Source organism: Carettochelys insculpta, chromosome 1 (assembly GCF_033958435.1).
Source record: "Carettochelys insculpta isolate YL-2023 chromosome 1, ASM3395843v1, whole genome shotgun sequence".
Taxonomy (NCBI): domain Eukaryota; kingdom Metazoa; phylum Chordata; order Testudines; family Carettochelyidae; genus Carettochelys; species Carettochelys insculpta.
In genome coordinates, this window is record NC_134137.1 from 19,825,013 (window position 1) to 19,838,081 (window position 13,069).

At 39.1% G+C, this 13,069-nt stretch overlaps 1 protein-coding gene across 3 annotated transcripts in view; it reads right to left on the bottom strand.

Moving 5' to 3' along the window:
- RSF1 (remodeling and spacing factor 1) overlaps positions 1-13,069 on the bottom strand; it is a 138,440-nt gene that overhangs the window by 123,093 nt on the left and 2,278 nt on the right. Inside the window, exon 1 of one of the 3 annotated variants that reach the window (XM_074983123.1) lies at positions 2,369-2,440. The exons of the other annotated variants lie outside the window; for them this stretch is intronic. The gene's annotated coding sequence lies outside the window, so the exon portion shown is untranslated. Of the gene's footprint in view, positions 1-2,368; positions 2,441-13,069 lie in introns of those variants that run through there. 3 annotated transcript variants of the gene reach the window in all.

Genomic DNA, 13,069 nt, shown 5'->3' on the forward strand with positions numbered 1-13,069 from the left:
GTCAAGCCCTCCTAACTATTAATTACTTAGAGATGGCTTCAGCCTGGACATATTTATAGTAACTCTGAATACTAGTTATCAAAATTACCAAAATTCCCTCTAAAACTTGCTAAATTCTTTCCTTCAGTTATCTTATAGCAATGAAATCTATAGTCTAATTATGTGTTTGATGAAAGAGTATTTCCCATCAATTTTGAATTTGCCATCTTTCACTTTAATTAAATGTCCTCTTATTATTTTATTATAAAACAGGAAGAATACAACTCCCCACATTTTGTATACATTTGTCTCCTCTCTAAAATAAATAATGTCAAAATTTTCAGTTTCTCTTCATGAAAGCTTTTTTGTGTCCATAATCATTCTAAATCATTCACCTTTTAACTCCATCTAGTTCTTTTGATATGGGAAGACTGGTGTTCAACATTATTCCAGGTGAAGAAATACCACTGAGTCACAAACATGGCTTTATATTATTCTCCCTTGTGCCAGCTAACATTTTGTTTTCTTTTTAATTTTTTCCCTATGGTGTACCTTACTGGCATCTACCACTCAATTTCATCTGCAGTGGTGTTTCCCCATTCAACCATGTTGCTGAAATTCCTCTTGGGAATTCACTAAGCTGAGTAATTCAATTGCAATATTTTTCCTACCTATTTGCATATCTGCCTTTTCCAAAATATTAATAAATACCATGAACACCACACTCAGTTAACCTTCTACCATGATGAAGATTGGTATCCTATCTTTTTGATGACCACCACCACTTTGGCTTCTCACACTGTGACTTTATATCACTTCTTTAGTAGCCTTTTAGGGTATGTCTACACTACAGAGTTATTCCAGAATAGGTTATTCTGGATTTGTTATTCCCAAATAAAATATTCCAGAATAACACATCTACGTTAAGGGAAGCCCCAAATAAGCATAACTCATTCAAAAATAGTGTGTTCACACACAGAGTCTCTGGAAGCACTACTTCCAGGGGCTCTAATCCAAAATACTCTCTCTACACAGCAGAACTATTTCAGAATAGGCTATTCTGGAATAGTTTATTTCAAAGTAGCCCCTATTCCCTGTCTCCATAGCTCCTATTCTGCAATATCTATTTCAGAATAGGGGCTATTCCTCATGGAATAAGGTTTATCAAATTCCAAATAAGCCATCTGCTCTTTCAAAATTATTTCAAAATAGTGGTCGCACTGTGTAGACACACAAAAATTATTTTGGAATAAAGGTTGTTATTCTGAAATAACTTTGCTATGTTGACACACTCTTACTGTTGAGACACTGTCCAAAGAGAGGGACAATAAAATAGGAAAGGATGGAAGCACCACAGGAAAAGGCAGTGGAGTGGACTGAAAAGAAAAAGGGAAGACATTATTCAGAACACTTACAGCTTCCTATATTCCCCAACACTTTTGCATAGAAAAACTGTCGTCACTTCTGGGTGTAAAAGAGACCACATATCTGGGAATATTCTGAAGAAATTTGTTTCCCAAGTAAAAAAAGGAAAAGGTGTCAAGTATAAACTTATTCAAGGAGATGCAGAGTCCAGCTGCAAGGAAAACTGTAAGGAAAACTGCTCATTGGGGGGAAAAAAAAAATGATGTGGACAAAGATGTGAATACGTCTTAAGAACAATGTGGATCAGCTTGAGAAAACATCATTCTTCAAGACTCTCTCTCTCTGCCTTTTAGAGGAAGTGTGATTTAGCAAGTAAATTCCCAAGCCCTTTACTATGTTGGATGTTGCTAGAAAAAGAATTATCTTAGCTAATCCTTATGGATTGTTTAATTAGTTAACTTGGTTTAGAATCTATCACACAAACATACATAACAGAAAACTGCAGCAAGAGAAATTTAGAGTTGTCAGTTGCCACCGAGTGTCATTTTTTAATTTATATTTCATAATACATGCCCCATATTTTGAAACAAGATGGTCACAGACCATAATAATCATGCCACAAATCCATTCCCAATTTTACATCAGCTTCCCAAAGGAACCCCATCCTATACTTGTTTTCAATAGGGCTTACACCAAAATTAAGTGCGCTCTAAGCACAGTCGGTCTCAGATTTTTTTTTGGTAACTTGGAATTAGATCTGCATCAAAATGACAGAGGGAGTGGGAGTGAAAGATGAGAGATGGTTGTAGAAATTTGAAGGATATGTGCATTTAGTGTTCTGAGCCCTTGTCTGTTAAAGTCAATAAAATTTGATAATTAAGAAAAAAAATAAAGAATTTAAGGACAGCCATAAGCCAGCAACTCAGGAGACCGCTGCAACTGTAAATATGAAACATTTATGTAACATTTAAGATTTAGTTTAATATAAGTGCTATTGTGTTTGTATGTATGATTTAGTTCTTACCATTCCTAATGTGCAGCTGCTGCTCCTACATCTGCAGCTTGACGCTGTTAATGAGTATTGTGTACTATTTCCTAAATTAATAAAAATAAACATCTTTAAAAAACACACACAGTATATCCTCCTAGATATTGTAAAATAATGTACTGAATTGTAAATTAACATGTTTTAGAGATCAGATTTGCACCATTGTTTGAAGAAATGTGTAGTATCAGTAGAAACTTGATTTAAAATCTTTTTTTTTAAAATGATTGACACATAACCACTATGTATATCCACCCAATAACACATCACAACTTAAAAAAAAAAAAAAAGCAGGTTTGAGGTACATATCTTCTCAATATCATCAGTGGTGAAGCTGGATGCTAAGAAGTCATTTAAACTTCTCTGCAATATCTACTCCCCTAGAACACGGCAATGCAACGGACTCCTGCCCAATTCTTTCCAGGCTTCTCATACGCAAAGAATCTGCTTTTACATCTTGGGTTTTTGCTGTTCAAAAATCCATCTTCGGCCTCCTAGTTTCCACTCTTGCCTACTGCTTGCTGTAGTTTATGCTCTCATTTAATTGTTTCACAAAAGTTAGATTTCCAAATTTTGAAAGACTTCTGTTTACCTCAAATAATTTCACTAATTCTGCAATTTACCCATGCTGGTTTACTTCTCCCCTTCCTAGTTCCCTCTTTGTTCGCAGTTATTTATGCTTCCTGGGACACCTATTATTTTCTTAAATGAGATATTTCACACTTAAGAATTTTGCTTCCTTTACTTTTACTGTAGATTCTTTAAGGTACTCGTCCTACAGACAGCTCCCTTTCTAAAAGTTCAGGATAACTGTGTCAGTGTTCAGCATCTTACCTTCTCCATGGATGCATCTGACAAAGTGGGTCTTTGCCCGTGAAAGTTTATGCTCCAAATGATCAGTGAGTTTGTAAGGTGCCACAGGACTTCTCACTGTTCTTGCAGATACAGACCAAACATGGCTACCCCCCCCGCCCCAAGACTTGTCTCCACAGATGCTGACCTTGTGATGAAAATAGTTAACAGCTCAGCTACCATTATTTAATATTAGAAACTTGCCCACATACTTGAACATTATTTAGATTTGTTATACCATTTTAACTAATCAGGAATAACAATTCTTACAGCACCACCTTCCCTTTCGAATCTTTACACCCACACAGCACTGCATGTTCTCAATAGAAACATACGATATTTTGGGCAGACACCCCATGGCACAACATTCTGATGCTAGACTCTATTCTGTGGTTTGATTTCTTGTTATGGGGCACTGAGAGACATTTACCAGAAGCCACTGAAATTATGGAACTTAGGAATTTTAGTTTGACCCATGATTCCTTTCATCTTCTCATTCATCTGGCTTTTCAGAGCCAGTGCTATTTTCAAACCACTGTCAGATGTCACAGAGGGAATGCTTCAGAATACAAACAGGCTGATGTGTATGTATACTGACAGTCAGACTGCTGGATATCTTTGGACAATTAGGGTAATAGCTATGTTAGTGCTGTGATGATACTGGCAGAGAATGCAGAGCCTGGAATCAGCTAATTGTTACATTAACATTTTTTGGAATGGCTTCTTTTGGTAGAGCACCATTTCTGGGCTTGGACAACTAGCACTAACTGATGGTACAGGATAATTTTGGAAACCTAGGATGATCAGTGACTGCAGACCTTTGCATGACATAGGACACCTCCTTACAGAGTTTGTGCAATGCTCACCCCTGAGCTGCAGTGATGCAAAAAGTCTAGGAGGATTCCTCTCAGTGTGGAGGAAAAAAGAAATATATATATATATATATAAGCCTTAGACATGTGCATGCAATTGCCAGCTAGTTCTCTGTTGCTCTCCCCTCTCAACTCACCACCAAAGTATCATTGGTACTGGGGTCCTGGGTAATGGGGTGATTGAAAAGTATTCCATTTTGCCTGCTGAAGAGCATAGAGGCAGTATGTGCATGGCTATCACATAAGAACATAAGAACATAAGAATGGCCATACTGGGTCAGACCAAAGGTCCATCAAGCCCAGCATCCCATCTGCCGACGGTGGCCAATGCCAGGTGCCCCAGAGAAGGAGAACAGAAGACAAGTGATTTATCTCCTGCCATCCATCTCTTGCCCTTGTTATGAAGGCTAGGGCACCATACTTTATCCCTGGCTAATAGCCATTTATGGACCTGACCTGCAAAAATTTATCAAGCTCTTTTTTAAACCCTAATAGAGTCCTGGCCTTCACAGCCTCCTCGGGCAAGGAGTTCCACAGGTTGACTGTGCGCTGTGTGAAGAAAAATTTCCTTTTATTAGTTTTGAACCTACTACCCATCAATTTCATTTGGTGTCCCCTAGTTCTTGTATTATGGGAAAAGGTAAATAATTTTTCTATATTCACTTTCTCCACACCATTCATGATTTTATATACCTCTATCATATCGCCCCTCAATCGCCTCTTTTCCAAACTGAAAAGTCCCAGTCTCTCTAGCCTCTCCCCATATGGGACCCTTTCCAAGCCCCTAATCATCTTAGTCGCCCTTTTCTGAACCTTTTCTAATGCCAATATATCTTTTTTGAGGTGAGGAGACCACATCTGCACGCAGTACTCGAGATGTGGGCGTACCATAGTTTTATATAGGGGAAGTATGATATCTTTTGTCTTATTATCGATCCCTTTTTTAATAATTCCTAACATCCTATTTGCCTTACTAACTGCCGCTGCACACTGCGTGGATGTCTTCAGAGAACTATCCACTATAACTCCAAGATCCCTTTCCTGATCTGTCATAGCTAAATTTGACCCCATCATGTAGTACGTGTAATTTGGGTTATTTTTTCCAACATGCATTACCTTACACTTACCCACATTAAATTTCATTTGCCATTTTGCTGCCCAATCACTCAGTTTGCTGAGATCTTTTTGTAGTTCTTCACAGTCATTTCTTTCTGTAAGCGCTCTTCTGATAACTGCTACCAGTCAGTCAGTTGCAAATAAATACGGTAAATCAATTGTTAGGGCTGTTGCATGCTAATAAGAGGCTTTTGTTATCCCAGGTCTCAAAGCTTAGGTAACAGGAAGTTATTAATAAGATTTTTTGGTTGGGTTGCCAAGTTGTAATGGGTCCACTGCCTGCCTATTCTTTGCCTATCCACCAACCTTCAAAGTCAAGAGGTATTTCTCTGTGGTGCTGCAAGGCCTGGTTGAACACAGATAGGTTCCAGTGATAGCCATGCACATACTGCCTCTATGCTCTTCAGCAGGCAAAATGGAATACTTTTCAATCACCCCATTACCCAGGACCCCAGTACCAATGCTACTTTGGTGGTGAGTTGAGAGGGGAGAGCAACAGAGAACTAGCTGGCAATTGCATGCACATGTCTAAGGCTTTCCCTATTCTGGAGGATGTTACTTAGAAAACACCCCCAAAAGGCAGAGAGGGATCGGATTCAAAAAGATAATGGACAAAATGGAAAAATATGCCACAGTTATTTCCCAGAATGTTGCCCTGGTATTTGTTAGAGGGATAGAAGAGAACCACCTCCTAAAAAAGCAAATGAAAGAGTTGCACTGCCTTGCCGCCGGCATGCCGAACTATAGCACTATCTTTTCCTTAGCTCTCTTTCTAAATTACCTGCAATCTAGCACAAAGTGCCATGCAAAATAAATAATTCTACAGTAATTCTTCTGAATCCTAGAGGTTAATAACAGTGATTACATCACTAAAAAAAAAGCCATGAATGCCTTATAATCTCTAAGCTTTTGGAATGGTCTCTGTAGACAAATTTGGGAGATTTACCTCAGACTACAGTGCCAGGCATTGGTCAAACTGAGAGTCAAAGTTCTTTTCCTACTACTTTGCCTCTTTTCACTTCTGTAGCTACAATAAATAGGCCTGCCATGCAAGGTGGTTGATTTTTTAAATCCCTGTGGTGCTGCCATCTTGAACAGAGGGAGGGAGCAAAAAGCAGCATGGGCGGCAGACAGCAGAAAAAGCAAATTTGTGGAAATTTAATAAACTACTAAAAGTTATTTCTCCAACGTAAGTATTCTGGCATGGATGCCATTTTGAGCATGTCTGATGGGCAGGAGAATAAAAAGTGCAAAGGGGATACCAGCTCACATTAACCCACCATGGTCTTACTTTGATGATACCCAAAACAATTATATTTAATTCCCCCTATGTCAGTGTATTATAAAAGGTCCCTCAAGTACTGTCAAGTTGATTCTTGATCTCCTTTTTCAGTATCTCCTGCACACTCTCTGCCTCAAGGTTTTGCAAGTTCAAGTAATTTTGAGATCTGGGCTGGTCATGGCCCTCACTTTCCACTGTAGGTCCTTTGTGCGTATCTGAATACTGGAATTCAGTGATGGAGTCCATTGCAAGAATCCAGTCTGTCTCTCCCTAGTAGAGATGCATTTTGTGACCTCTGCCAGTGGTCTCACTACTGTATCTAATATCTTTGTAACATTACCAGAATCCCACTCTTTTGCTGTGGAACTGCACTATGTCCTGGGTGGACCCCTTTTCCTTACAGCTATGTCTACACTAGCCCCAAACTTCAAAATGGCCATTTCGAAATATATATTCAGCGCCTCATTAGCATGCGGGCGGCTGTGGCACTTCAAAATTGACATGGCTCACCACTGCGCAGCTCATCCCAACGGGGCTCTTTTTCGAAAGGACCCCGCCTACTTTGAAGTCCCCTCATTCCTATCTGCTCATGGGAATATGGGGACTTGGAAGTAGACAGGGTCCTTTCAAAAAGGAGCCCCGTCGGGACGAGCCATGTCAATTTCGAAGTGCCGCAGCCGCCCACATGCTAATGAGGCGCTGAATATGTATTTCAGTGCTTCATTAGTAAACTTCGAAATGGTCATTTGCATGGCCATTTCGAAGTTTGGGCCTAGTGTAGACACGACCTACTTGATCTGACAGCATCTCGTGTATCTTCACATTTTGTGTTCAGACTGGATTAGACCTGCTCCTCTTCTCCTTCCCGTGAAAGACTTGTATGGGATATGGCTGTTAAAAATCAGAATGGACTTCAGGGAAGAAGGGGCCTCTGGAAGAAGAACTTCCTTCTGGAAGACACACCCCGCCCCCTCTGGGGGCTGCGCTTCTAAAACGGTGTTTTGGAGTCCGGAAGAACAGTCTTCCGGACTCCAAATCACATGACCTTATGCTAATGAGGCATGGGAAATTTGCATCCGCACCTCATTAGCGTATTTCAGGCCATGTATTAGCATGCCACTTTAGATTGTGTAGAAACAGCCTTAGAGAGGCCAGTATGGTATGGCTATGGTCTGAAGAAGTGGTCTGTCCCACGAAAGCTCACCTAATAAATTATTTTGCTAGTCTTTCAAGTGCTACTTGACTGCCTTTTGTTTTGACAGATATTTTGGAGCATAAGCTTTTGTGGGCAAAGACCTGCTTCATCAGACGCCTCTGAAATCACCTCCCCCACTCATGCACTGATGAAGCAGATCTTTGCCTATGCTTATGCTCCAAAATACATTAGTCTAAAAGAGAAGCTAGAGGATTCAGAGTACAGAAGTCTAAAGAACAGCTTACCTGTTGCTTTGAAGCATGGCAATTAGTTGAAATTAGTATTTTCTAAAGTCAGGACGGCTTTAGGTCTCCATATATAATAAATGGCCTAGTGGAAACAAAAAATAACTAAAACCAAGGCCCTCCATGTATTACTAGAGACTGATTGTCTATCACATCTTTAGGTATATCAAGATGTACCTCTACCTTAAATTCCCTCTCGAATGCAAAAACTGCAGAAGGAGAGAGAAAAGGGACTATGAAAGCAAGAACACATAACCATGTTGCACTTGAAGCCAATACACGATAGCAAATGTTACATTTTTTGTTATATCACTTCTGAACTTTGAGTTCATATTTTACTTGAAACAATTATCAAAATCAAAGCACTTAACATACTATCCTAACAGTCATCCTTAGGAGAGGAGAGATTTCAAGACTGGTTTTGCTAGTTAATACAAACTGCAGAGACAAAGGGAATGAACAAGCACTTAGAAAAAAGAGGTAAGAATGCAAATATACAAGGAGAAGACTGGAGACAGACAGACAGACAGACAATGGTACTAGCATCCACCTCAAGCACCGTTCTTCCACAGCACCTTAAAGGAATGGAAGAATTTCTTAGAAACCATCCTATGCCTCTGAAATACATGAAAAAGCATGAACTAGAGAAAAATGTAACCATGAGCATCACAAAACAATTTCTATGATTGAGGCCAGATCTACATGGCTCCTTTACTGCACTACAACTTTCTTGTGTGAATATGAAAAGACACCCTCCTAAGAGCAGCAAGTTACAGTGCTATGAAGCAACAGTGTTAATAGGTGCCCACCACTGCGAGCTGAGCTCCCAACACTGTAAGCAACTTTTACAATTTACATGGTTCACATAGACCACTGAGTACTCTCTCCCAGAACTGGCATCATAGCCATCCTTTCACTTTAAAGTGCTGTCGTGGCAGGACTTTAATGTTTTAAGTGTAGACTTAGCTTGAATTAAGATCTCTACATTTTTCTTGTAGAATTAGTTAGTCCCAATGTGAAGGACAATACACTACAAACATGTATCTATCATATTTGTCTTTGTTATCCATCATGAAGATAACCGAACTCTTACATCAGTAACTTCTTACCAGTTCACTGCTGGAAGAACAAACAGAATACGGGCAGTCCTCAGATTTATGGCGCCCATTTTTTGGAACCAATTGTGTCATAAGTCAAAACATCATAATTAATAACTGCAAGCCACTCCATTCTAGAACCAAGCATCATTTAAACAAACAAAAAAAACAAAAACCAATCATTGAACCAGGATGTCAATTCAGAAACATCTTAAGAGTTGAACATCATGAAGTCAAGGACTACCTATACTCATTACTAACTACTACAAATTCATCAAGTACAAATTACATATAACATGGCTCTGGCAGGTTTATAAAATTGATAACCCCTAACATACTTTTGAAAAATGCTGTTTACATTCATTCACACTTCAAGGAAACTGGCAAACTAGCAAGACTTTTGCAGTCATGTGTAAAATTAGATCTCTACCAATATCATTCACAGAGGATTCAGTGCTTAATTAATGTTTATACTTAAGCTATTTGCAAACATAACAGACATGATCTGATATTTCTCAACTAAATACTGCACTGTATCACTGTGCTGGGTTCTTAATCCCTTCAAGTCACATCCATTTTTACATTTAAAATATACTACTGTCTCCCACTTGCAAGGGGAGTAAAAGACTGCATGATGTGGTTGATACTTAAGAGTTCCAGTGTGACAAATCATTTCAATTTATACACATTTTGCCACTGGAAGCAAAAATGGTGTGATTAAAAAGGCTACATTCTTGCAACATGTAACGACAACATCCACCAACTATAGTTTATGTTAAGTTTAATGAAATTTTCCTGCCTTCTACACAAACTACAATAAGCAGCTATCAAGTATATGGTCTGCTACACACTCCACTCCCTTCTTTTGAGACCAAGCTTTAAAAGTTAGTTATGACGACAATGCCAGCTGTCTTAGAAATAGCATTACAAAGGGGAAAACATTTTTACATAGGTAAAATTATTTGCCTTAGTAGTAATTCACCAAAACAATTGTCTCAGTTTTTTCAAATTATGTCAACATTCAAATGAGCCACTAACACCACAAGTTGAAAGAAACTCTTATTTTCTCTGAGAATTAGGATATTTCCATGGGCACTGCTTTACCTTATTATCCTACCTAAAAATAAAATGAAATAAAATTGAGACAAGCATGAAACTGAAATATCAACATTCAAGCATGCTGTTTGCCATTACCTCACACCCCCTTTGGGGAAGGCCTTCTCTGAGTACTTGCCTTCAGAGCATTTTGTGTACTATTCATGCTATGTTTCAGAGAGGAAGCCAGGCTAGTCTGTTTCAGCAAAAACAAGGAGTCATGCAGCACCCTAAAGACTAACAAATTTGTTAAGGAATAAGCTTTGATAAATTGCACAAACCCCATTAGCTTGTGCTGTAATAAATTTGTTAGTCTTTAAGGTGCCACATGACTCATTGTTTTTGTTGGTGCTACGTAAATTAGATATGCTAATCAGCTGAGACTACAAAAGGAAAGGTACAGAGATAATTAATATAGTCACATAAAGAGGCAATATAATGTTACACAAATGATGAGTGGGCAGGAACTTAAACTTTATCGGTAACATATCAGACTCAAATATTATTTGATAGCCTACTACCAAATCTCTCATCTGTACTCCTACATCACCCCTTTCTGAAATAAAAAGTCAGAATATAGAAGTTATTTCTTGGCTTCCTTAGAACAAATCAATACATGTCCATTCTCACTAATTAGCAAACAGGATTTTCCTTACTTGCTTTTACAGAACTGCAGAATGTAGAACAGTTCATTCTTGAATATATGTATAATTGTTCTAGCTGAACCTTGGAATACTGATGTGTGTATAATATAATGAAAAATATATAGCTTAAACAAGTTTTACAGATATGCTCCATAAGGCTCTGTGTCTTAGGCCAGCGTTTCTCAAGCTTTATTTATTTTTTTAAATAAATTGTCCCATTTTCAATAAATACCCCCAGACTTCTCTCATGTACCCCAAAGGGAGAAACATGGTCCTATGGTAATCTGAGGTCTTGAAAAAAGTGCCATTCAATCTTTCCAGATTACTGTATCCTTCGCAGATGTCAGATTTGTTTTGCATACCATCAAGTTACACCTCACTTAAAAAAGACTTATGAAAACATCACAGAAGAGTACTACTGAAAACTCGCTGACTTTCTACCATCTTATTATCAAATATATGGACTGGAAAGAAATATTGTACTTACATTTTGGCATAAGGCACACAAAGCAGTAGAAACAAGTCACTGTCTGAACTTTTAGATTGTACTGACTACTAGTGCTTTTTATGTTGTCCATTGTAAAACTAGGCAAATATCAAAGTAAGCTGAAGTAAGTACACCTCGGAAGACCTCTGTACGCCCAAGGGGAAAAAAGGAACCCTGGTTGAGAAACACTGTCTTAGGCCATAAACCTATGACATACGTCAGCTTGGAAGGAATTTTTGAAGAGCTTTTTTAATAAAAAAAGAGTGCTCACTACCAAATTACAGCATCAGCACTAATACAAGACCCCCAAATTATTTTTAAAATGTTGCAAAACATAAAACCTCTTTGGATATACAGAGTAAACTTTTTTATCCAGTATTTGAGTAGCCAGCACTCTCTAACCAGCATAACTCAAAACTGAAGCTCTGGGTGGCAGACATCTAGTAGGAGCACGGAGAAGTGGCACTGTGGTGGAGGTCTGTGAATTACAGAGCAACACTCCACCCCTCAGGGCCAACCCACTCAGAGCCTGACTTACACTCCTCTGTGCTGCCTGTGTGTGCAACCAGCAGGCTCTCCCACTCTCCCGCATGGTGTGCGGTGTGGCAAGCCCCCTGACCCCCATCACCATCTTCAAGCAGCTCCATGCTGTCTCCACCAACAAGGCTGGGGCAGCTGTTGAGCAGAAACTGGTGCTGGAGTGTGTGGGGGGGGGGTCAATTTGTTATTGGGGGGCACTGACCCCCACCTGTGCCTTTCTATTAACCAGAATATTTGCATACCCATCAACCCCTGGTCCAGGGGCTGCCAGATATGAAAGAGTTTACTGTGAAAAGAATCTGCAAGCAGACAAAACATTCCTGCCACTCCTTTTCCCCACCCCACTACCATGCATCTCTCTCGTTGGGCAGGGTGGTGGAAGGTTAAGTGGTAAGTATTAAAACCTAGTTTTCTTAAATATCTTCACATTAATTGCAACTGAATGTCTCAAACACTGACTTACTATTGATTCTACCTCTTAAATGAGTCATGAACATTATACCCAAAGAAACACGGCAGTTATAGCTACACTAAGAACTAAGCCTACAGCCACATGACTGCAGAAGATCAAACCTCCTCAGGGTCGATCTTCCATGGTTTTGTTTCACACATGTGAAAAATGGTACTTTCTGGGGTAAAAGTTAACCCTGGAACTCCTCACAAGTGGAGGGGATTAAGGAAGGTTGACAGGAGCAATGCTCCGAGACCTTCTTCCATGTAGACAGCCACAGCAGTCAACCGCTGATAACTCAATTTTTTAGCATATAGCCCAGTCGACTGCTATGTCTAGTATAGACACAGACTAAGGGTCTGATCCCCAGCTCACGTTAAACATTTCACACTAAGTCTACTCAAACCATCATGCTTCAAATACAAGTCCACCTGAACACCTACAAGCCCAAACTTCCACTCACCACTGTCTATGCTGCTGTGGCTATTCTACTATTTTAGCCCACTAGTTGTCCTCAAGTTAGCACAAATACAGTTAATGCGAGTGGAGAAATTTCCCTCTACCCCTCTTCTACTCACTTCATAGCTCCTAACTTATATACAGCCTTTAAACCACTATCAGGTAGTTTAAGGCCCAGATCAAGAATAGGTTGTGCAAAAACATCTTAAACACAATCCATATTTAAAATGTTTTTCATTAAAAAAGAGTTTGTTTGGATTTAAACATTCATTATGCATGATTTGAAACTGAACATTGCAAAATTATACTAGTGCATAAAAAAGTGAAATTGTACATACAGATGCT